Source organism: Delphinus delphis, chromosome 7 (genome assembly GCF_949987515.2).
Source record: "Delphinus delphis chromosome 7, mDelDel1.2, whole genome shotgun sequence".
In the NCBI taxonomy this organism is placed as follows: Eukaryota; Metazoa; Chordata; class Mammalia; order Artiodactyla; family Delphinidae; genus Delphinus; species Delphinus delphis.
In genome coordinates, this window is record NC_082689.1 from 109,317,388 (window position 1) to 109,343,784 (window position 26,397).

The 26,397-nt window shown below is 42.5% G+C and overlaps 1 protein-coding gene across 1 annotated transcript in view; it reads right to left on the reverse strand.

The window, feature by feature from the left end:
• Positions 1-20,052, reverse strand: part of MAP3K2 (mitogen-activated protein kinase kinase kinase 2) — a 97,855-nt gene extending 77,803 nt beyond the window's left edge. The window contains exon 1 of the mRNA XM_060016971.2: positions 19,577-20,052. The gene's annotated coding sequence lies outside the window, so the exon portion shown is untranslated. The remainder of the gene's footprint in view (positions 1-19,576) is intronic.
• Positions 20,053-26,397: the final 6,345 nt, after the last annotated feature.

Here is a 26,397-nt window from a genome sequence, read left to right on the forward strand (position 1 = left end):
TGTCTACAAACCTTGATTATTTCCTACATTTTATTAAATGGATCTTAAAGGAGCATGGGGTAGCTCTTCAGTCAATACTCTTTTGGGCCTTTTGAAAACTTTCGGGACTTCCCTGGTGGTGCAGTGGTTAAGAATCTGCCTGCAATGCAGGGGACAAGGGTTCAAGCCCTGGTCCGGGAAGATCCCACACGCCGCAGAGCAACTAAGTCCGGGCGCCACAACTACTGAGCCTGCACTCTAGAGCCTGCGCCCACAACTACTGAGCCTGCGTGCCACAACTACTGAAACCCGTGCACCTAGAACCTGTGCTCCGCAACAAGAGAAGCCACCTCAATGAGAAGCCCACACATCGCAACAAAGAGTAGGCCCCGCTCGCGGCAACCAGAGAAAGCCCGTAGGCAGCAACGAAGACCCAACGCAGCCAAAAAAAAAAAAAAAAAAAATCTCTCAAATCACTGTAGGCTAATGTAGATGTATTTGTACCCTGACTGGCATTCCCTGATATTTCTATCATGCACTAGAGAGGAAAAAACTCAACATTAGTTTACCAAAAATGTCACAAAATTCCCTGACAATAATGATAATGATGGCTCTCAAAGCCCATTTCCTCATCTATAAAATGGGGACAGTAACTGTACCTACTTCATTATTATAAGGCTTAAATGAAATATCTGTAAAGCACTTAGAACAATACCAAAGCATAGTGAACACTCAAAAAAATAATAATAAGTTTATTTATTAAGTTCAGCTTTGGAACCCACACAACCTTATTCAGAATCCACTCTTACATGCTACATTATATCGCCTCTCATTTGTCCACCAACACTTAGCCCCTGCCTACTGTGTACCAATATGCTCCCCTCACTCATCTCCTGGATTTAAAAAATGACAAAACACCAAATTCTAAAATACTGATGTCTTTTTAAAATTCTAAAATCTATCCAAAGCTTAAAAAATAAGCAAATACGCATACCTTATACTGGTATAATAAAATCACGGCCAGGGTCATCTTCAAAATAGGATTACGTTGAGCACACTCATTTTGCTGGTAGCAGTCGGACACTTTCTATTGCTTATATAAAACAAAACTGCCAAATAATATGAAACATAGTACTTCTCAGTCAGAACTTGAATTCAATATATATTGCCAGAACCTCAAACTCCAACATAAAACCCCAAAGCTAGCCAATTTTCATCAAATCAATTCCCATAATCCCTTTCATTTCATGCTTTGTAAAAAAGTTATGTGTACCGGGCTGTGTCCTCATGATACAGTAAGCTCCTGGAGGGCAAGAAACATTACTTACAAATCTTTATATCTCCTGAAGCACCTAAAAGCACTTTGTAAATAGCTAGGCCATTAACAAATACCTTAAACCTCAAATTTGAATCTCTTTACTACCACAACATAACACAGCACACACCTGTTTCAGTCAATCCAATCTACCTGCCTTCCCCAAAGGACTTGATAGATCCTACTTACTGGGCCTTAGCTTCTGTTCATCTCCTGAATGCCTATTTCCCCCTCCTCTTTAGGAATTCTTACTCCTAACATTCATCTCAAAACAACTTATTCATGAAACCTCTTCCAATTAACTTAATTGCCACTCTGAGCACTTTGCCCCCTATTTCCCCGATTTCTGGGCATGATCTCCTACAATCCAATTTGAAAACTCTAAAATTTTTGTCCACTGTGGCTTTTGCCATGTTTTCATTAGGCTAAGCTGACACTTAGGTATCCTTCATTCCTGTAAGATCAAAAGTATTACGGCTATCATTATTTAATTAAATACAGCTTCAGTATTTCAATATTAGATTACTACCTATACTTTTGTACTTAATTTTATTTCTATATTTTATATTATCTGTGATATTCCCATGGTACTTTGTATTTGCACATATGTACAGTAAACTGTTAAGTCCCAGGCTGCTAAGGACAGTCCCGGTTTATTTTTTAACATCTTTATTGGAGTATAATTGCTTTACAATAGTGTGTTAGTTTCTGCTTTATAACAAAGTGAATCAAATATACATATACATATATCCCCAAATCTCCTCCCTCTTGAGTCTCCCTCCCACCCTCCCTATCCCACCACTCTAGGTGGTCACAAAGCACCGAGCTGATCTCCCTGTGCTATGTGGCTGCTTCCCACTAGCTATCTATTTTAGGTTTGGTAGTGTATATATGTCCATGCCACTCTCTTCATCTCAGCATACTCTTCCCCCTCCCCATGTCCTCAAGTCCATTCTCTATATCTGCGTCCTTATTCCTGTTCTTTCCCTAGTTCTTCAGTAGCTTTCTTTTTTTTTTTTTTTAAGATTCTATATGTGTTAGCATACAGTATTTGTTTTTCTCTTTCTGACTTACTTCCCTCTGTATGACAGACTCTAGGTCCATTCACCTCACTACAAATAACTCAATTTCGTTTCTTTTTATGGCTAAGTAATATTCCATGATATATACGTGCCACATCTTCTATATCCATTCATCTGTCGATGGACACTTAGGTTGCTTCCACGTCCTGGTTATTGTAAATAGAGCTGCAATGAACACTGTGGTACATGACTCTTTTTGAATTACGGTTTTCTCAGGGTATATGCCCAGTAGTGGGAATGCTGGGTCGTATGGTAGTTCTATTTTTAATTTTTTAAGGAACCTCCATACTATTCTCCATAGTGGCTGTATCAATTTACATTCCTACCAACAGTGCAAGAGGGTTCCCTTTTCTCCACATCCTCTCCGTCATTTATTGTTTGTAGATTTCTTGACAACATCCATTCTGACTGGTGTGAGGTGAAACCTCATTGTAGTTGTGATTTGCATATCTCTAATGATTAGTGATGTTGAGCATCCTTTCATGTGTTTGTTGGCAATCTGTTATCTTTTTTAGAGAAATGTCTACTTAGGTCTTCTACCCATTTTTGGATTGGATTGTTTGTTTCTTTCATATTGACTGCATGACCTGATTGTAAAGTTTGGAGATTAATGCTTTGTCAGTTGCTTCATTTGCAAATATTTTCTCCCATTCTGAGGATTGTCTTTTTGTCTTGCTTATGTTTTCCTTTGCTGTGCAAAAGCTTTTAAGTTTCATTAGGTCCCACTTGTTTATTTTTGGTTTTATTTCTATTTCTCTACAAGGTGAGTCAAAAAGGATCTTACTGTGATTTATGTCATAGAGTGTTCTGCCCAGGTTTTCCTCTAAGAGTTTTATAGTGTCTGGCCTTACATTTAGGTCTTTAATCCATTTTGAGTTTATTTTTATGTATGGTGTTAGGCAGTGTTCTAACTTCATTCTTTTACATGTAGCTGTCCAGTTTTCCTAGCACCACTTATTGAACAGACTGTCTTTTCTCCAATGTATATTCTTGCCTCCTTTATCAAAAATAACATGACCACATGTGCGTGGGTTTATCTCTGGGCTTTCTATCCTGCTCCATTGATTTATATTTCTGTTTTTGTGCCAGTACCATACTGTCTTGATTACTGCAGCTTTGTAGTATAGTCTGAAGTCAGGAAGCCTGATTCCTCTAGCTCCGTTTTTCTTTCTCAAGATCGCTTTGGCTATTCAGGGTCTTTTGTGTTTCCATACAAACTGTGCAATTTTTTGTTCTAGTTCTGTGAAAAATGCCATTGGTAGTTTGATAGGGATTGCACTGAATGTATAGATGTTTTGAGAGGTATAGTCATTTTCACAATGTTGATTCTTCCAATCCAAGAACATGGTGTATCTCTCCATCTGCTTGTATCATCTTTAATTTCTTTCATCAGTGTCTTACAGTTTTCTGCATACAGGTCTTTTGTCTCCTTAGGTAGGTTTATTCCTAGGTATTTTATTCTTTTTGTTGCCACGGTAAATGGGAGTGTTTCCTTAATTTCTCTTTCAGATTTTTCATCATTAGTGTATAGGAATGCAAGAGATTTCTGTGCATTAATTTTGTATCCTGCTACTTTACCAAATTGATTAATTACCTCTAGTAGTGTTCTGGTTGCATCTTTAGGATTCTCTATGTATAGTATCATGTCATCTGCAAACAGTGACAGCTTTACTTCTTCTTTTCCAATTTGGATTCTTTTTATTTCTTTTTCTTCTCTGATCGCCATGGGTAAAACTTCTAAAACTACGTAGAATAATAATGGTGAGAGTGGACAACCTTGTCTTGTTCCTGATCTTAGAGAAAATGGTTTCAGTTTTTCACCACTGAGAACAATGTTGGCTGTGGGTCATGTATGGCCTTTATGATGTTGAGGTAAGTTCCCTCTATGCCTACTTTCTGCAGGGTTTTTATCATAATTGGGTGTTGAATTTTGTCAAAAGCTTTCTCTGCATCTATTGAGATGACCATATGTGTTTTCTCCTTCAATTTGTTAATATGGTGTATCACATAGATTGATTTGCATATACTCAAGAATCCTTGCATTCCTGGGATAAACCCCACTTGATCATGGTGTATGATCCTTTTAATGCACTGTGCGATTCTGTTTGCTAGTATTTTCTTGAGGATTTTTTGCATCTATGTTCATCAGTGATGTTGGCCTGTAGTTTTCTTTCTTTGTGACATCTCTGTCTGGTTTTGGTATCAGGGTGATGGTGGCCTCGTAGAATGAGTTTGGGAGTGTTCCTCCCTCTGCTATATTTTGGAAGAGTTTGAGAAGGATAAGTTAGCTCTTCTCTAAATGTTTGATAGAATTCACCTGTGAAGCCATCTGGTCCTGGGCTTTTGTTTGTTGGAAGATTTTTAATCACAGTTTCAATTTCAGTGCTTGTGATTGGTCTGTTCATGTTTTCTATTTCTTCCTGGTTCAGTCTCAGAAGGTTGTGCTTTTCTAAGAATTTGTCCATTTCTTCCAACCATTTTATTGGCATATAGTCGCTTGTATTAATCTCTCATGATCCTTTGTATTTCTGCAGTGTCAGTTGTTACTTCTCCTTTTTCATTTCTAATTCTATTGATTTGAGTGTTCTCCCTTTTTTTCTTGATGAGTCTGGCTAATGGTTTATCAATTTTGTTTATCTTCTCAAAGAACCAGCGTTTAGTTTTACCGATCTTTGGTACTGTTTCCTTCATTTTTTTTTCATTTATTTCTGATCTGACCTTTGTGATTTCTTTCCTTCTGCTAACTTTGGCGTTTTTTTGTTCTTCTTTCCCTAATTGCTTTAGGTGTAAGTTTAGGTGGTCTGAGATGTTTCTTGTTTCTTGAGGTAGGACGGTATTGCTATAAACTTCCCTCTTGGAACTGCCTTTGCTCCATCCCATAGGTTTTGGGTCATCGTGTTTTGTCATTTGTTTCTAGGTATTTTTTGATTTCCTCTTTGATTTCTTCAGTGATCTCTTGGTTATTTAGTAATGTATTGTTTAGCCTCCTTGTGTTTGTATTTTTTATTTTCTTGTAATTAATATCTAGCCTCATAATGTTGTGGTCGGAAAATATACTTGATATAATTTCAATTTTCTTAAATTTACCAAGGATTGATTTGTGTCCCAAGATATGATCTATCCTGGAGAATGTTCCATGAACACTTGAGAAGAAAGTGTGTTCTGTGGTTTTTGGATGCAATGTCCTATAAATATCAATTAAGTCCATTTTGTTTAATGTATCATTTAAAGCTTGTGTTTCCTTATTTATTTTCATTTTGGATGATCTGTCCATTGGTGAAAGTGGGGTGTCAAAGTCTCCTACTATGATTCTGTTACCCTTTGTGGCTGTTACCATTTGCCTTATGTATTGAGGTACTCCTATGCTGTGTGCATAAATATTTACAACTGTTATATCTTCTTCTTGGATTGATCCCTTGATCATTATGTAGTGTCCTTGTCTCTTGTAATAGTCTTTATTTTAAAGTCTATTTTATCTGATATGAGAATTGCTACTCCAGATTTCTTTTGATTTCCATTTGCAGGGAATATCTTTTTCCATCCCCTCACTTTCAGTCTATATATGTCCCTTGGTCTGAAGTGGGTCTCTTGTAGACAACATATATATGGGTCTTTTTCTTGTATCCATTCAGCCACTCTGTGTCTTTTGGTTGAAGCATTTAATCCATTTACATTTAAGGTAGTTATCAATATGTATTACCATTTTCTTTATTGCTTTGGCTTTGTTATTATAGGCCTTTTCCTTCTCTTGTGCTTCCTGCCTTGAGAAGTTCCTTTAGCATTTGTTGTAAAGCTGGTTTGGTGGTACTGAATTCTCGCAGCTTTTGCCTGTCTGTAAAGGTTTTAATTTCTCCATCGAATCTGAATGAGATCCTTGCTGGGTAGAGTAATCTTGGTTGTAGGATTTTTTCCCTTTCATCACTTTAAATATGTCCTGCCACTCCCTTCTGGCTTGCAGGGTTTCTGCTGAAAGATCAGCTGCTAACCTCACGGGAATTCCCTTGTATGTTATTTTTTGTTTCTCCCTTGCTGCTTTTAATATTTAATCTTTGTATTTAATTTTTGATAGGTTGATTAATATGTGTCTTGGCTTATTTCTCCTTGGATTTATCTTGTATGGGACTCTCTGCACTTCCTGGACTTGAATGACTGTTTCCTTTCCCATATTAGGGAAGTTTTCAACTATAATCTCTTCAAATATTTTCTCAGTCCCTTTCTTTTCCTCTTTTTCTACTGGGCCCAGTAGAATGTTGGTGCATTTAATGTTGTCCCAGAGGTCTCTGAGACTGTCCTCAATTCTTTCCATTCTTTTTTCTTTATTCTGTTCTGCGGTAGTTATTTCCACTATTTTATCTTACGGGTCACTTATCCATTCTTCTGCCTCAGTTATTCTGCTATTGATTCCGTCTAGAGAATTTTTAATTTCATTTCTTGTGTTGTTCATAATTGTTTGTTTGCTCTTTTGTTCTTCTAGGTCCTTGTTAAATGTTTCTTATATTTTCTCCATTCTATTTCCAAGATTTTGGATCATCTTTACTATCATTACTCTGAATTCTTTTTCAGGTAGACTGCCTATTTCCTCTTCATTTGTTTAGTCTGCTGGGTTTTTACCTTGCTCCTTCATCTGCTGTGTGTTTCTCTGTCTCCTCATTTTGCTTAACTTACTGTTTGGGGTCTGTTTCACAGGCTGCAGGTTTGTAGTTCTTGTTGCTTATGGTGTCTGCCCCCAGTGGCTAAGGTTGGTTCAGTGAGTTGTGTAGGCTTCCTGGTGGAGGAGACTGGTGCCTGTGTTCTGGTGGGTGAGGCTGGATCTTGTCTTTATGGTGGGCAGGACCGTGTCCAGGGTGTGTTTTGGGGTGTCCGTGACCTTATTATGATTTTAGGCAGCCTCTCTGCTAATGAGTGGGGCTGTGTTCCTGTCTTGCTAGTTGTTTGGTGTAGGGTGTCCATCACTGTAGTTGCTGGTCGTTGAGTGGACCTGGGTCTTAGCGTTGAGATGGAGATCTCTGAAAGAGCTTTTGCTGTTTGATATTATGTGGAGCCAGGAGGTCTCTGGTGGACCAATGTCCTGAACTTGGCTCTCCCACCTCAGAGGTACAGGCCTGATACCCAGCCAGAGCACCAAGACTCTGTCAGCCACACGGCTCAGAGGAAAAGGGAGTGAGGGAGGGAGAGAGAAGAAGAAAAGCAAGAGAAGGAGAGAAGGAGAGAAAGAGAGAAAGAAAAGAAGGAAGAACAGGAAGGAAGGAAGGAGGGAAAGGAAAAAAGAAAGGAAGGAAGGAAGGAAGAGAAAGAAAGAAAGAAAAAGAAAGAAAGGAGAAAGAAGAGAAAGAAAAAAGGAAGGAAGAAAGAAGAGAGAGAAAGAAAAAAAGAAAGGAAGGAAGAGAAAGAAAAGAAAGAGAAAGAACAAAAGAAAGAAAGAAAGGAAGAAAGAAAGAAAGAAAGAGGAAGGAAGGAAGGAAGAAAAGAAAGTTATTAAAATAAAAAAATTATAAAAATAAGCAAAGTAAAAGTAATTTTAAAAAAAGAAAAAGATAAGAAAGAAGAGAGCAACCAAACCAAAAACCAAATCCACCAATGATAACAATCACTAAAAAACTATACTTCAAAAGAAAAAAAAAAAAACCAACACGGACAGACAGAACCCTAGGACAAATGGTAAAAGCAAAGCTACACAGATAAAATCACACAAAGTCCACCAACTCAATTTTCGGATAATCTGTTGTCTATTCAGGTATTCCAGAGATGCAGAATTCATCAAGTTTATTGTGGAGATTTAATCCACTGCTCCTGAGGCTCCTGGAAGAGATTTCCCTTTCTCTTCTTTGTTCACATAGCTCCTGGGGTTCAGCTTTGGATTTGGCCCCGCCTGTGCATGTAGGTCACCTGAGGGCATCTGTTCTTTGCTCAAACAGGATGGCGTTAAAGTGTGGCAGAGGCCGACGTGATGGTTCAACAGTCTGAGGTGCACTGTGTGTTCTCCCGGGGAAGTTGTCCCTGGATCCCGGGACCCTGGCAGTGATGGGCTGCACAGGCTCCCGGGAGGGGAGGTGTGGATAGTGACCTGTGCTCGCACACAGGCTTCTTAGTGGCTGCAGCAGCAGCCTTAGTGTTTCATGCCTGCCTCTGGGGTCCGTGCTGATAGCCACGGCTTGCGACCGTCTCTGGAGCTCGTTTAGGCGGTGCTCTGAATCCCCTCTCCTCATGCACCCCAAAGCAATGGCCTCTTCTTGCCTCTTAGGCAGGTCCAAACTTTTTCCCGGACTCCCTCCCAGCTAGCTGTGGTGCACTAGCCCCCTTCAGGCTGTGTTCACACAGCCAACCCCAGTCCTCTCCCTGGAATCTGAACTCAGAAGGTAAAGCCTCAGCTCCCAGCTCTCACCCGCCCCAGCGGGTAAGCAGACAAGCCTCTCGGGCTGATGAGTGCTGGTTGGTATCGATCCTCTATGCGGGAATCTCTCTGCTTTGCCCTCTGCACCTCTGTTGCTGTGCTCTCTTCCATGGCTCCGAAGCTTCCCCCCCGTCACCACCCATCTCCACCAGCGAAGGGGCTTCCTAGTGTGTCGAAACTTTTCCTCCTTCATAGCTCCCTCCCAGAGGTGCAGGTCCCATCCCTATTCTTTAGTCTGTTTTTTCTTTTTTCTTTTGCCCTACCCAAGTATGTAGGGTGTTTCTTGCCTTTTGGGAAGTCTGAGGTCTTCTGCCAGCATTCAGTAGGTGTTCCGCAGGAACTGTTCCACATGTAGATGTATTTCTGATGTATTTGTGGGGAGGAACGTGATCTCCACTTCTTACTCCTCTGCCATCTTGCAGGTCTTCCCCAGTTTATTTTTGTTGCTCCAAAACCATTATTAAAATAGCATGCTTTCACTCTCAAAAGTAGCCCAGTTTGGATAACTAATTATGAGGTCACCCTAATATGTCTGTCTCTCCCCAACCAGAATGGAGTCTATGACTACAGGAACAATGATCAATTTATCTTCAGTGCTAACACAGAGAAGGCAGTCAAACATTTTAGTAATAACTGTGCACATGAACAACTAAAACTAGATAACAAACTTATTAAAAGCTCATTTTACTGATTCCTAAGATTTTTCAATAAACATTCAGTGAATTTAAAAATTAAAATAGAAAGAAAAAAAAACAATGTGAATACTTCCATTAAAAAATCACTTATATACTCCAACAACACAATGAAACAATTATCATTAATAAAATATCCATACAGCCTTTTAGGTCTGATTATACAAGAGAAAACAGACTGGAATAATATCTTCAAAATGCTGAGGGAAAAATAACTGCCAATCTAGACTTTCACTCACAACTCAAATGTCATTCAAGAATAAGAGCTAAAAATTTCCAACAAACAGAAATCGTAATTTATCACCAACAGACCCTTCTTAGTTGAGGAACTCCTAAAGGATATACTTCATGAAGAAGGAAAGTGATTCCAGGAGAACAAAAGCTGGAAATAATTGGTAAACGTCGTTAACTTACACAAATATTAATTGTATTAAAAGAATAAAATGCTTAATTCAAGGAACTGAAAAGTAACAAGGTAGAATTATTATACCAAATGACTATAACGAAAGGAGGGACTCATCCATAGTAGCCTTCTTCTGGAAGCTTGTGCCTTCTACCACCACCACCTCCAACCACCCACCTGATTACTAAGTGTCACCAAATTAGCTCAGTGTGGTCCCACACCATAACTGATGGTCCAGAGGTGGGCAATTGGCCCAAGCAGGAGCAAACACGGACAATCTTTAGAAACTACAAACAGATTACCAAAAGCAAAGAGTGGAGTGAACAGGTCCCAAACTGTGTTAATGAAGTGCTACATACCTTGTCCATGTCTCCTCCTATTTCTGCTGTCTGAAATGCTTCCTCCCTTTTTCTACTTGTCTAAACAAGGACCCAGCTTAAGCCTCCCCTACCCACCTCATCTGGGCATCTTTCCTTCTATAAATAAGAAGTGGAAAATAATTAACCTCTGTGGACTGCCAGTGTACTAGGAATTTCACATACATTACCGCTTAACCTAAACTGCCCTGGAATGACAGCACTTGCTGTCTCTCCACTTATCACAGCAGTCATTTTTCTTAAAGGATATCACCTTACTTAACAGCTTCCCAACCATGCTTTATGTTTACATGGGTTCTCTGCAGCTTGACTGTAACATTCTCAAGTACAGGAACCATGTATTCTACTTCATTCCTTTTTTTTTTTTTTTTTTTTTTTTTTTTTGCGGTACGCGGGCCTCTCACTGTTGTGGCCCCTCCCGCTGCGGAGCACAGGCTCCGGACGCGCAGGCTCAGTGGCCATGGCTCACGGGCCCAGCCGCTCCGCGGCATGTGGGATCCTCCTGGACCGGGGCACGAACCCGCATCCCCTGCATCGGCAGGAGGACTCCCAACCACTGCGCCACCAGGGATGCCCCTCTACTTCATTCTTATCTCCACTCATTCTTATCTCCATTCATTCTTATCTCTACTCATTCTTATCTCCATTCTTATCTCCACTCTGCTCTACTTCTCCCCTCCCTTTTGAAATACACCCTTCCTATTTCTCAATCCCTTCTCATTACTACCACAACTACTACTACTAACAAAAGCTACTATTTACAATATTTTACATTGTGCTGACACTGCTAAATGCTTTACAAACATTTCATTTAATCCTCACAATAATCCTGTAAAGTAGGTATTATGTCCCCATTTCACAGAGGAAGAAAAAGGCCTGGAGATTTTAAAGAACTTGCTCTCTCACAGGAGCATGAACCTAGATCTATGAAATATCACTGTGGACTCCCGCAACTACCATGTCCCCTACTGTGGTTTCCCACCCGCCACTCTCACCTGCAGTGACAGTTTGTACCATGTCAACTTTTAAGTTCAAACTACATTTCCCAGAATCCTCTTCCCACATGGTTCCAGGTTAGAGCTGGCCAAAGATGGAAATTACTCTCTGAAGATTATGGTTAGATGCACAGTTGCCAGAAGATTGCACCGTGTCTCTGCTCTCCCCTGTACTGCATGCGGCTCTTCTTCCTGATTGCCAACCCTGCTGACCAAACAGCAACCTCAGCCCCACCACCAGAAGCCTGACAAAAGACCACAGAAGAGGTAGCTATGCAGAGGCAACAGCTTTCCATACTTTCCACCAGCTCTACTGTGCAGTCCCACTCCAGCATCTGGGCATACCTAGCTTCTCAGATTCACCTGCAAACTCTGACTTGGCCACTGCACCACCGCTTCAGGAAGGCTGATTAGTGACTTCTCTGATCTGCCGATTTCCCCTTACAGACTGTGGTTTCCAAGTTTCTCCCACAACTCCGTAAGGTCTTCCTCCTTTCATAAATCCCTTAATTCCATAATACCATAGCAGTTCTTCTTCTGTGACTGAATCCTAACTCATGCAACTACTCAAGCCTCCCCCCATCTACTGACCAAGATCTCTGCAACTTTCCCTTTTGAGATCTTCCTGCATAACCAAATCTAGGCCACTCAGTCCTTTCATAATCTCCAATCAAGCCTTCTTTTATAGGTTCTGAGCTGCCCATCTTTGAAAACAGGCTGAAGTATCCATCATTCTAAAGAAGCCGTATCTCCCTTACTTGATCCTCCCATTTGCAAGAGAGCAAGATTTACATGAGAGAAAACACTAGAGTGGGTATCAGATTAACAAAAGCCAATACCAATTTATTAACTAAGGACAAAATAAGCTAAGCACTCTTAAGGTACTTTTGTGCTTTGGTTAGAGATGTGAGGATGGAGAAAGAAAGAATAAGGATACAGAAAGATTCTGAGAAAAAAAAAATTTGCTGATGTATAATTTGTCCCAAATGTTTTTTTCCATTGGGAAGTAGAAAGCTTCATTCTTTTATGTAATCGTTTTGGGCTTATCCAAGTACATGCATAAATTATTTTAAAATTTCTAGTGGGCATGAAAGACTGCACGTACAAGTTTTCCAATACTTTTTTCCTCCTTTTCCAGAAAGATCTTCCCTCTCTTTTGGCTAAAGTATTTCCAAAAAATGTATTTCACTAGTCTTGGCTCCCCATTCATGAGAATAACGTAGTTCTTCTCTGTTATTTTCTAGGGTTCAATGCTTACTATCCTGGATTTTATCACTGAACTGATCTATGAGTGATTCTGATGTCTACTGCATCAGTCCTGAAGTTATTCAGTCACTCTTTCAACAAGAATTTACTGAGAGCCTACTATAGGTTATCATAGTTCAACACAAGGTACTTGGCAATAAACTACCTTTAAGGGAAAAATCTCATTCTGACAAATTAATCACATTTAAAGAGAGCTATTTATCTTCCAAATGCTGCCCTATAACTAACATTCCCTGGACTGTTGTCATCTTAACAACCTCCTAACCAAGAAAACTTAAATCTCTTTTGACTCTTTACTATTTTCTATTATGTTGTGGATCTCACAGAATCAGAGACTAGACAGGTCCTTAAGAAATCAACTAGGGTAACTTTTTCAAATTCAGAAATGTTGAAGTGGGCTTCCCTGGTGGCGCAGTGGTTAAGAATCCACCTGCCAATGCAGGGGACAGGGGTTTGAGCCCTGGCCGGAAGATCCCACATGCCTCGGAGCAACTATGCCCATGTGCCGCAACTACTGAGCCTGCGCTCTAGAGCCTGTGAGCCACAACTACTGAGCCTATGCACCACAACTACTGAAGTCAACGTGCCTAGAGCCCGTGCTCCGCAACGAGAAGCCACCGCAATGAGAAGCCTGCGCACCGCAATGAAGAGTAGCCCCTGCTCGCCAGACTAGAGAAAGCCCGCACGCAGCAACGAAGACCCAATGCAACCAAAATTAAACAAAAATTAAAAATAAAAGTTTTTTTAAAAAAAAGAAATGTTGAAGTCACTTTATCACAGTCTATTTCTAATTAATGGCAGATTTAAGACTGACCTCAGGCTTCCTACCTACCATCAGTGTTCAACAAACAGCATGAAATACAGTTTGTAGTTTGTGGTACTCACTTCAGGAACACTAGGCAAGATACATCCCTGAGTAAACCTTCTAACCCTAAGGCAGTATGCAACAGTCCATGACGATGGGACATAACTTTGAGATGCTGATTAGTATATATTACATGATCTAAGAACACATAACTCATCTATCCTTTCTTATATCATGGGGCAAGATTTATATATGCAGGTACATGGTGGTTTGGGGGTGAAGTCAATAGAATGCAGCCAGGTACTGCTCACAGGTCGGATGGTTAATGTTGCACCATCTCTCAAAGTAAATCTTCATCAACACTAGGCTGAGCTACCTTCTACTTCTTTCATTTCCTTTTAATGTCTAAGCAAATCAGAAAGTTTGTAAATATAGTTTGACACTATCTCATACTGTACAATAAAATATTACTAATTTTACAAAGCAGTCAACAGGCTACTTTAAAATGCCTAAACTGATTTAAAAATACATTAAAGTCATCATATAAATCATATTAATTCTCCTTAAATTTAGGCAGAGGACATTGGTCTCATTTCTTTCATATTAAAACAAAAGAACAAAATATTTTGGGTTAATTTAAAACTCCACAAATACAATTAAAATGTAGCCAAGTCAGTCAAACTTAAGAGTAATCACAAACTTATCAAATAATGATAATGAAGCACCTTCAAGTCACAAATCTAAAATACGAGTTGGAAGTATTTAACTATTATTTAACAATAGCACAGAAACAATTAAAAACTGGCTTCACCTTAGACTGCAGATCTGTTCTCAAAGACTTACAAAAATAATAAATATTATCTCATATTCTCCCACTAGCTCCTGCTAATAATTTCCAAAAACTTTTCAAGGGACTTCCCCGGTGGCGCAAGACCCTGTGCTCCCAATGCAGGGGGCCTGGGTTCAATCCCTGGTCAAGGAACTAGATCCCACATGCATGCCACAACTAAGAGTTCACATACCACAACTAAGGAGCCCACGTGCCGCAACTAAGGATCCCGCCTGCCACAACTAAGACCTGGTGCAACCAAATAAATAAATAAATATTTTTTTAAAAAAACAACACTTTTCCACAGCCTTGCCTCTGTGTTAGAGCTGTTCACAAATACTTAATTTTCTCCTGGGCATATGGAAGTATTTTATTGAACTTCCCCACCCTGTTCAACTCAGACAGGCACGACCTTTTAAGACTCCTATAACAGTGCGAAAGAAGGTCTCTTCTGTCAACTCCCTATTCATTTAATAAACATTTGGCAACAGGCATTGTGCTCGGTGTTGGGGCACCAAAATCAACAAAACACTGCCTCTGTCCTTGAAGAGCCAACTTCCCAGTGGAAGGCACAGAGATGTGCACAGTGCAATGCACACAGTGCAATGCGGTCAGTGGGTGGTCGAGGCAGGTGCAGAGTGCTCAGGGAGCATTCTGCCTGAGGTAGTAGTGCTGAGGGGACTCAATCTGGGAATTATCAAAAGAATACTGATAAAATCATATCTTAAACTATTATTTTAATTGGTCATCATTAATAATTAAAGTCCACACTAAATGACTAACTGCACAACTGGGGGAAAAACTCTAGAAAAAACTTCTGAAGTTTATAAACACCACAGTGCTTTTTAAATTTATGGTACTATGAATCTCAAGTGTAACACTCTTGAACACTTAAAAGAAAGGTGATGAGCTAGTTACCAGAGGAACTCCAAAGAAGATTCTACCCCTATCCTCCTGACAAAGTATGCACAACAAAAAAAGTAAGCAACAAAAGTAACAATAAAGGCAACAACACAAGAGATGTTACAAAGCAAATATGTGATTAACCAGAATGAGAAAGTCAGCCAATGTTCCTAATAAATCCCAGGGATATCCTAGATAAAAGATGAAATTAGGGCTTCCCTGGTGGCACAGTGGTTGAGAGTCTGCCTGCCGATGCAGGGGACACGGGTTCGTGCCCCGATCCGGGAGGATCCCACATGCCGCGGAGCGGCTGGGCCCGTGAGCCACGGCCGCTGAGTCTGCGCATCCGGAGCCTGTTGCTCCGCAACGGGAGAGGCCCGCGTACCGCAAAAAAAAAAAAAAAAAAAAAAGATGAAATTATACAGACATGTTTCTTATAAATGTGTGTGTATAAAGAGGTATACCTCTCACAACGCTTAGAGAATAAGGGAAAAGTTTTTTAATTTCCATATGTACAGTTCATCCTGTTTATAAAAGAGATGTGTGGAAAACCTTCATGTAAACTTGCTTCATGAATTAAATCATACTGTTAATGAGAAAATGTGTTACTTAAGTAAGTTATATTATGAACCCTTCATTAAAACAATCACCTACTAAATGTCAGTTAATTCGTTGGGAAATAAATTCAATTTATATTACACATAGTTGATTTATTTCTATGTGGCTTAATTAAAGTGAGGTTTGCCTCTAAATGTAACCAACATGTCTCATTAACAGAAATTCACAAATGTTTACTAACAATCATTATGACATAAGAATACAGGGTGAAACTTAAAAACTTATAATCCTTGCACTTCACAGAATGGTAGAATTAGGCCTAGAGTTTAGATCTTCTGATTCTCAATCCAGTGCTCCTTTGTATTACACCAGAAAATAGACAGTTTTGTCAAAACGTTTTTTAGTAAAGTCATTCTCCCTTTATTGTATTTCTGGCTATTCCTGTGCAACAAATATTGGCTAAGAAAAACTGAAAAGAAATACACTCCTTGAGGGAATTCCCTGGTGGTCCAGTGGTTAGGATTCCACACTTTTACTGCCAAGGGCCTGGGTTCAATCCCTTGTCGAGGAACTAAGACCTCACAAGCCACACAAGCTACGTGGCACAGCCAAAAACAAAACACACACACACTCACACTCCTTGAGACAGATGAAAGAGTACAGGAAAAGACAGGCATTGAATTTTTCCCATTTTTCTCGGGCCAGGTTTCCTTTTATTCATAAGAGGAGATACCTTGAATTCATGATTAAAAATCTTTAAAATCCTAGAAATCAGAACCTGATTAATATAGCTGCATAGATTTTTACAATTCCTGTGATGTTGTTACTATCTATAGACCAACAAAAGATTGTTAACACTGAAATTCAAAAGTTACCTTGACAAGGATCAGCAATAGATAAAACTATTAGGCAAAAGATTACTGGAGAACAGGCCAGCACTAGAGTGCTAATTTATCATGCCAGACTACTTGCCAACTGCAATGGGGAAAATAAACCTCACCTTAACCCCCATAACCAAGTGATCAAACTCAGCATCACAAATAACAGGACTTGACAATATACATCCCCTGATGGGAAGCAATATAAAGTACACAGCAACATCCAGTAGTTATTCTTGCCCAAAATATTTAATTTGAAACTAATCAATCCTTTAAACCTAGCTTACAGTTAGTGTAGGGGGAATAGAGGAACATGCTAAATGACATGAGGGAAGAAAATCAGACAAATCCAGAATGTGACTCATTTTATAAGGTAACTGGCTTGATCTCTGAAACAAAACAAAACAAACAAAAGAAACCATCATTTTAAAAGAGAGAGGTAATGGGACTTCCCTGGCATTCCAGTGGTTAAGACTCCACACTTCCACTGCAGGGGGCACGGGTTCGATCCCTGGCCAGGGAACTAAGATCCCACATACCATGTGGCACAGCCAAAAGACAGATAGACAGATAAATAAAAAATAAAAATAAATAAAAGGGGGAGGTGAGGCTGTTCTAGATTCAAAGAGATCAAAGAGACTTAACCAAATGCAGTGAATAAAACTTGATGGGATCCTGGTTTGGTGGGATTGAGTATAAAAAGCCGTAAAAGACCGTGCAGCACAAATGGGGAGATTTAAACATGGATGGATACTAGATTACATTAAAAAATGATCAATAAGAAACTATTAACTATCAATAAAAAGTATTAACTAAGGAAGTTAACAATAATGGTATTTTGGCTATGTAAGAAAATGTCCTTATCTTTGGAGATGCAAGGGGTAAAGTGTCATAATGTCTACAGCTTAGTTTTCAAATGGTATGACCAAAAATAATATACGCATATTTATACACAAAACAAATACGGCAAGACGTCAACAAATGAAACTAGAGAGTTATCATACGGATGTTCAATATTACCAACTTCCTGTGTACTTGAAATTGTTTTATAATAAAAAGTTGGGGCTGAGTTTGGGGGTGGTGGTGGGAGGGAGCCTAAAGAGCTCCGATTCTACAGGGGAAAAAAAAAAAAATCAACCTGAAACCAAAGCTGTGGGCACTGCATAGAACCAAACATGATTTCATTTTAATATAGCATCTATTAAATATAGTTTACCCCTTTGGTAGCAATAAGGTAAACTAGGAATGAAAGTTCCAACTAAAACACTGCTTAAAAGATTGAATCTATAATGTAATCCAATTATTTAAGATAAATCTTTAATAGTTATTTCTTTCAAGAGAGACACATGGGGCTTCCCTGGTGGCGCAGTGGTTGAGAGGCCGCCTGCCGATGCAGGGGACATGGGTTCGTGCCCTGGTCCGGGAGGCTCCCACATGCCGCGGAGCAGCTCAGCCCGTGAGCCATGGCCTCTGAGCCTGTGCGTCCGGAGCCTGTGCTCCGCAACGGGAGAGGCCACAACAGTGAGAGGCCCGCGTACGGCAAAAAAAAAAAGAGAGAGACACATGGAGAGCATGACTGGATAAGCATTCTACAACGATATATTCAACAAGACTCACCATACATTTATATTTTAACCAAACAACAAATCAATCTGTGAACCATCCACTTCTTAACTATATAATTCGACCTTTTCTCTTACAGACATTACAAAGACATTCAACTACAAATTTTCTTAAACCTGATAATACACTAAAGGAAATTATAAAGTACTACAATTTGGGGCATCAACAGATTTCTTAAACATTTACAACTATGCATGAAGCTTGAACTACTCAAAGTGATTTATCAACACTTTCTTCTGTAAAGAGAAATGTAAAAGAACTTTCGTTTTTCCCTAACCATAACCAAAGAAACAGTACAGGCCAATGTTAAAATGAGAATTTCAATTAGTTTATAAACACTCATTAGTTGCTACATACAAAGGAAAGAAAAAAATCACACCAATAAAAGATAACTTTTTACAATATTCTACACATTAAATTTTGACACTCTACTCAGAAATATTGCACAAATTAACGCACAAATTACTAAGCGTGTTGCCATTGCCACACAATCCAGCAACAAATTTTGCAATAAGGAAATCTCAAGGAAATAACCCAACTGCGAGTTCCCTGTAGGCATCAAGAATTACACAAGTAAAATTGTAACTTTTCAAGAAACATGGAGTTTTACCAAATCTATTTCTTCTTTTTGTTAAGAGAGAAAAGAATTTCTGCTCATTCAGTCCCACTGCAAAAAAAAGGTAAAGGTGCATAGAGTCACCTTTTAAAAGTAATTTTTTTAAAAGAAGAGCCAAGAAAATCATCTGTCTAGACTGCAGCAAAACACATCGAACAGCCTACATTACAGGCAAATGAACTCTACCTATGTATTTAGAATTCACTCCCAAGAAGAAACTTTCCAGCTATTCTCATTTTGCTCACCAATTTATTTTCGCAAGACCCAGAAATACGGTTCTACAAAAAAGACATCATATTCGAATCAAGACTTTCCCAGATTACCAAGCTGCACGACCTTGGGCAAGTTCCTGAATCTGAGCCTCGATTTTTTTCAACTGTAGAATGGGGAGACACGTACCCACCTCACTGGGCTTCGAAGGTGAAGTGAAACAACGCACGACAAATACCGGGCGCGCATTAACTGTAAGTGCTAGCTAAACGGTCCGTAAACAGAAAGGGGCCTCGACCCTAACCACTAGCGAACCACGCGGTAACAGTGCAAAGACAAGCACTTTCTCGCTCACTGCATATAACATTTCTGCTTCTGCCAAGGACCAGGGACAATCTTCCTTCCCAAAGCCCTGCAGAGTACGCGTCTGACAGCTCCACCGCCCAGCAGTCTAGTTCGCTCAGACCTGGACTTCAGGACAGGATGCAAGGGGCCAGAAGTCCGCCCACCCGGAGCGAGGCAACCACCTAGCGAAACCTCCGCCCCAGGAGCAGCGCTCAGGCCGGCGGCGGCCCCCTCCCCACGTCCGGCCCGCACCCGCACCCCCGCCCCCACCCCACCCCCACACACATGCGCGCGCCCGAGCACACGTACCGGCCGCTCCGCCGGGACATAGGGAGCCGCAGGCCCACCCCTCCGCCCCCGCGCGGCCTGTCACCGCGCCCCCCGGTCGGGGGAGGCTGCGGGCCCCCGGGAGCCGGAGGGGCGCACGAGGAGTCGGGCGCGGGTCGGGGGACCAGGCCCGTCCTTCCTTCACATGGAGCCCGGGTCGGGCGCGTGGACCGTGGCGGCCGGCCGGAGCCTCTCGGAGCCCCTCGGTGCTTCTCGCCGCCGCGGCCAGAAGGCCCGCGGGAAGCTGGGTAGGAAAGGAGGAAGCCGCGGCCGGGCGCCGCCGAGGCCGGAGAAGGGGCGGGAGCGGCGACTCCGCGGCTGGGAGCGCCAGGCCTCCCGGTCGTGGTCGCTGCCGCTGCCGCCGCGGGCCGCAGGACCCCCGAACGCCGCACCCAGCGGCCGCACCGCCCTCGCCAGGAGCCGCTGCTGAGGGCAGCCCGGCCGCCACTACACACGGACCCGTGACGTCGGGCGTAGCGCGGCACACGTCACGGCCGGCTCGCTCGTGCGCGCGCAGCCCTTCGCCTGTCGGGAGCGGAACCCGCCGTGGGCGCGCGCCCGCCCGGAGCGCCGCGCGCAGGCCGAGGGTAGCGTGTCCGCGCCTGCGCAGTGGCCGGACGCGTCCACGCACGTCCCGCTGCCCACGCCCGCTACGCCGTGCGGAGATTCCCGGCCCGGGCCCGGCTGCCGCGCCGCCTTGTACTTAGGTCGTAGCTACCGGTTCCCGGCGGGTGAGCCGCGCGCACACACACGCGCGCACGCATCTCGGTCCCCTCGCATCTGCGGGAGTCCTCGGCGCCGAGATTCCAAAGCAAACCTCGAAAAGGGTCTCCCGCGTGGCTTCGGGCAGAGCGGGAGGAGCAGAGCAAGAAGAGGCTGCGACCCACTTCGAGTCCATGGCAAGTCGTTTGCAGGCGAAAAGCCATCTGCCTCTTCGTTTTTGGATCTGGTTTCAGAATTTTTTCCTAAAGGACTTACGAAATTTTTGTCGGCTTGTCACCTGACCGTAAACCACCCCCCTGGAGATCAGCCTTCTAAGTTTTATAGTTGTTTTGTGTTTAGTTATTACATGTATGTATCCGAGGTCGGCCCAGCAAGTATTACCTTTTCAGTTTAACAGATGTGGAAATCTCGGCCCAGAGAGATGAGTTGACTCCCCACCTCCAGAACTCGTGGCAGGGTCTAAAACCCAATCTCTTTCACCGAATCCACTTTCTTTCACCCCTTCTCGCCCCGCGGGATAAAATACAAATTCATCGTGCTAGCGTTGGAGGCCTCTGTGATGTGACTAACGTACATTCCGATTGTTTTTAGCCCACACTACTCTGATCCGAAAAGTATCTGTCCCTCCCCATCTCTTCTTTCCTCAAATACCTCCTTACAACTTCCTGTGCCATTTCTCCTCTCTCAGCATCTGCTTGGTTTCTCGGTACGTTGTGGGTCCCACCCGCTTCCTGACTTTTCCAGACCGAGAGTTGGGGTGGGTACCCATCCAGAGGTAAGCAACTGCCCCAACTCAGGGCCCTAGAGGGCAGGGGAGCTGGCATCCGTGGGGCAGGGACTGAGGAGGAGGATGTTATGTAATAAAATATCTGATCCCCTTCGTGGAGTTTTTATTACAGACCCATTAGCGGTGTTGTCAAAGGAGCAGGACCAGAGATGTTCATTGGCAGGTTTTTGTAACAGTGAAAGCCTGGAAACCTAAATGACTATAAGACTGAGCTGACAGTGGTTCATCTGCTCTGCGGAGGATTAGGCAGCCAACACAAAGAAGGGCTAATGCTGAAGGACTTCAAAAATACACAGCTAAATAGAAAAGCAGATTGCTCCCGCTAATTTAAGAAGTGGAGGAATTTTAAGCTTACATACGCATAAAATCAGTCTTTAAGATTGCTTTTGGTTCTAACATCTAAGCCTGGTAGACCACAGAAAAAAAGGATCTCAGTATGCTTGGACAGGATTTAAATCTTAAACTTCTATATTGTTTTCAACAATTCCTGGCCTGACCACATAGCAGGCGCTCAATAAATACTTGTTTACTAAATAATCTAGAGATGGAGATGGATTTTTCTTCACACCTCTGCTCACTCCTTCCTTTCCTACCCAGAGACTTCATCCACCACTGGTTCCTTAGAAACACCCCACGTGTACATTGATAATAGTCTCTTTTTTCTTTTTCTCCAGTCTCTTTTTACATTGGTGAGACTCTTGCTTAGACGTTAAATTTCTGGCATCCTGGGTTACTTTAGTATATATGATTACAAATTAGTGATCTCAGGCCTTCTTTTCCTGGATGAAACCTTCATCACACAAATATTTTTTGCTTTTGCCTCCCTGCTCTGTGCCTGGGATTACGATGATAAAGTGGTAGTCCCATCCTCTCCCAGGAACTTAGAATCTTTTGAGGAGAGCAGACTGGTAAATGAATCATTATAATACCGAGTGACATGCCCTATAGCAGGATGTTTATGAAGTGCCACAGCAGTGGAGGGGAAGATGGCACAGGGGTACCCAAGGAGTGAAGGGAAACTTGCGAGAGGAGGCATGATGTGTTTGTTTTCTGTTGCTGCATAACAAAGGACCAGAGACTTAGTGGCTTCAAACAACACCTGTTTATTAGCTCGCAGTTCTGTAGTTCAGAAGTTTGCACAGCATCCTGGCTGGGTCCTCTGGTCAGCATCACAGGCTGAAAGCAAGATGTCAGCTGGGCTGAGTGCTCATCTGAAGTACCTGGGAAAGATCTGCTTCCAACCTCATTGTTGTTGGCAGAATTTGGTTCCTGGTGGTTGTAGGGTCGAGGTCCCCATTTCCTTGCAGGCAGTCAGCCAGAGCTTGCTGTGGGCTCCTAGAGCCCACTGGCATTCCTTGCCGTGTGACCCCCTCCATCCTCAAAGCCAACAGCAGAGGATTTCTTGCACACCAGATCTCCCTATACATGTTGAATATCTGACTTCCACTTTTGCTACCAGCCAGAGGAAACTGTCTGCCTTTAAAGAGTTCATATGATTAGATCAGGCCCACCCAGACCCACCCAGACCCACTGTCCTACAACATAACTTAACCATAGGAGTACAGCTCATTGTATTCACGGTAGCCAGGGTTATGCAGGCCATGTCCACCAATGGGCAGGAATTTTCAGGGACACAGGAGAATCCTGCGCACCACACACGGTGAGCTAAAACTTGGTTCAGGGTATTTATTTGCTGGGAGAAATAAGGATGGAGGAGTGGGCATTCCCAAGCAGAGGGAATCAAGTACGCACAAGCTTGGAAGTGTAAAAGAACATGCCCTGTCTAGGGAATGGCAAGAGTTGCTGGCCTTGGGGTGTTGGAAGAGATGCAGGCAGGGGATAAGGCAGAGAAGGAAGAGAGCAAAAGCAAGGGTGTTGGAGCGGGCTAAATAAGTAAGGAGGTGAAGGTGTAAACCACAGCAGTGGCTGTGAAAGTGATTTGAAGAATGTCGATTGAGATGCATTCAGCTGCATTGAACAAAACACCGGGACCAAAAACAGCTTAAACAGTGAAGTTTATGTTCTCGCATAACAGAAATCCAATAGATGGGTCCAAATTTGGTTAGGGCTGTGAATTGTTATCTCTGCAGTCAGAAGATGGCTGCCTCAGCTTCAAACATTATGACCTCCCACTCACGAAAGAGGGGAAAGCGTCTTTCTTCTCTCTCTCTCTCTTCATTTTTTGTTTTTGCTTTGTTTTGGCCACGCTGTGCAGCTTGCGGGATCTTAGTTCCCTGACCAGGGATTGAACCCAGGGCCATGGCAGTGGAAGCGCCAAGTCCTAACCACTGGACCGCCAGGGAAGTCCCTCTCTCTCTTTTTTTTTTTTTTTTTTTTTTTTGCGGTACGCGGGCTCTCACTGTCGTGGCCTCTCCCGTTGCGGAGCACAGGCTCCGGACGCGCAGGCTCAGCGGCCATGGCTCACGGGCCCAGCCGCTCCGCGGCACATGGGATCTTCCCAGACTGGGGCACGAACCCGCGTCCCCTGCATCGGCAGGCGGACTCTCAACCACTGCGCCACCAGGGAAGCCCCCCCCTTTTTAATAAACGTTTAATTTTAGAATAGTTTTAGATTTACAGAAAAATAGAGACGATAGTACAGAGAGTTCCCATATACACCACACCCAGTTTCCTCTGTTATTCATATTTACATTAAAATGGTACATTTGTTACAATTAGAGAACCAATATTGATACATTATCATTAACTAAAGTCCATACTTTATTCAGATTTCCTTAGTTTTTTTACTTAATGTCCCTTTTCTGTTTCAGAATCCCATCCAGGACACCACGTTACTCTTAGTCATCATGCCTCCTGAGGCTGCTCTTGGCCATGACTTGTCTTGTTTTGGATGACCTTGACAGTTCTGCGGAGTACTAGGCAGGTGTTTTGTAGAATATCCCTTCACTGTGGTATGTCTGCTGTCTTTTCTGGTGATTAGACCAGGCTTATGGGTTTGGGGGATGCAGAGCACAGAGGTAACGTGCCATTCTCACCACAGCCTGTCAAGGATACATCCTACCCACATGATTTATGACTGTTGAGCTTGACCTTGATGGCCTGTTTGAGGTCTGGTTCGTCAGGTTTCTACAGTCTTTTTGCCCCCCTTTCCATACCGTACTCTCTGCAGAGGAGGCACCGTGCTCACACCTGAGGAGTGGGGAGATATGCTCCACTCCCTGGAGTGCAGAGTATCGACCTGAGTTCCATAGAATTCTTCTGCGTGGGAGATGTGTCCCTTCTACCTCAGTAACTTACTTATACAGTCATTTATTTACATTACTATGAACTCACAGGCATTTATGTTTTACTCTGGTTTATAACCCAGAACCACATTATTTTGTTCGAGTAGCTCCAGATTTGGGCATTAGGAGATCTTTCCATCGACTCCTGTGACCCTTTGACATACCCCCATCACTGTGCGGGTTTTGTTTTGTTTTTGTTTTTGTTTTACTTTTTTGAGCACTCCCTTACTTTCTTGCCTTCACAGATGTGCCAGATTCATCTTGACTATTTCCTGACCCAGTCATAGATTCAGCCATTTCTCCAAGGAGCCCTGGTTTCTTTGATTGGGGGATGACATTAGAAACAAAGATCTGAGGCTGGGTATGCTTGGGACTCTCTTTTCATTAAGGATGATCTCACATCAGCCCCCCTCCCCCCCAGAAGACTGCCTCTTTTGTTTTTGCAGCGAGGTCAGCTAATGGTGGCCCCAAATTCATCCCTTTCTTTCCCAAGTCATCAGATTTTAGCTGAGTACATAGGCACCCCCCCCATAATAAAGAGTTCATTTCCCAGTCTCCCTTGCAGCTAAATGTGGCTGTGTGACTAAGTAAGTACTGGCTAAAGGGAAATCAGTGGAAGTGTCTAGTCCAAGTACTTGCCTTGAGAGACCCTTCCTCAGCAGACCACTGCTTTTGCCCCTCCGTCTTCATCCTCTCCTCCATTCTGGAAGACCTCCTGGCCATCTTGGAGAGTGAGGACAAGGGGCCACACACAGGAATGGTGGAGCTGGAAGCAGAGCCCCCTTCCCAGTCTGTACTTTCTCATGAGAGAGGAGTAAATACCTGTCACCAGTAGCAGAACCTACTCCTAATAGCATCTCATCGGCAGGAGCTGGGCCACGTGCCTGTGCCTGCAGAGGACTCGGCTTGGCTATGATGGGTTCAGCCCATATGAGGCCCACACTGGGGCTGGGCACACGGCCAGGCCACATCTGGACAGAAAGCCAGGTTAGGTTACAGGGGAGCCGAGGGAGGGATGGCTGTTGCATAGCGGCCAACAGTGTCTGCCTGAGAAGCGCGTGGAGAGTCAGGACTCGGGGAGCCAGAGCAGGACCCCTAAGCGTATCTTGTACTGTGTAAATGATCGGTGGCGTGTCTATTATTCTTATCATCCTCAGGGCAGTTGCGGTGGAAACGCACTTTGCTGTTTCAAAAAGCAAAACATTAGTAAGGTAAATCTCCTGATCGAAGTGCACAGTGCTTCCACAACCAAAGAAAAGTCATTTCTGGGATTTCTGCTGCTTGGAACTGCCCGAGAAGTTTTCTGAGTTTGGTAAAAGGCCATATGAAGGATTTCTAACAGAGGATTATCTTAAATTTTCTGTGATCTTGATCATCTCCAGTTCTTCTGTTTATCTGTTGCTCATACATACATTTCTTTAAAATTATATTTGTTACATATTTTCTGCTATACATAGTAATAGAAAATGTGGAAAACACAAGAGAAAACACCCTCTAATTCCTTCTGTAGCTGTATTTCCATCGAATCTTTTCTCTTCGCGCAAATCTTTGCTGAGGAGTTGTTTTTTATTTTTAGATACACTTTAAGATAGTTTTCAGGTAGTTGTGCGTGGAATTTTATAGCCTGCTTTTTTCACTTAACCCAGCGTTAAGTCGTTTGACTTTATTTTCCTTATACTTGCGAACAGAAATTTGAATCGCTGGTATGTATACTTAAACCTTTGCCTTTATTCTAATCTTAATGAAACATGTTCATAAAATGGATCTATGTGGAGCCAATGACAGCTTCATGGCTGCTGTGGAACCGAGAGAGAGAGATTTCTCTCTGCCCTTAGTATCTGAGGCAAAGAGAGAACAACCACAGGAGATCCCAATGCTAACCTAAGTCTGAGAAGTGAACCTCATACTACAGGGAATGACTGTCCCTTTCGCATCCCCTTAGCCCTGGTCCCAGCATGAGCTAATTTTGCTTATAGTGCCAACGGAATATTATGGATTACCGTTGGGGGAGAACTTCCTATCTTGGAAAAGGACGCATAGGTATTTAA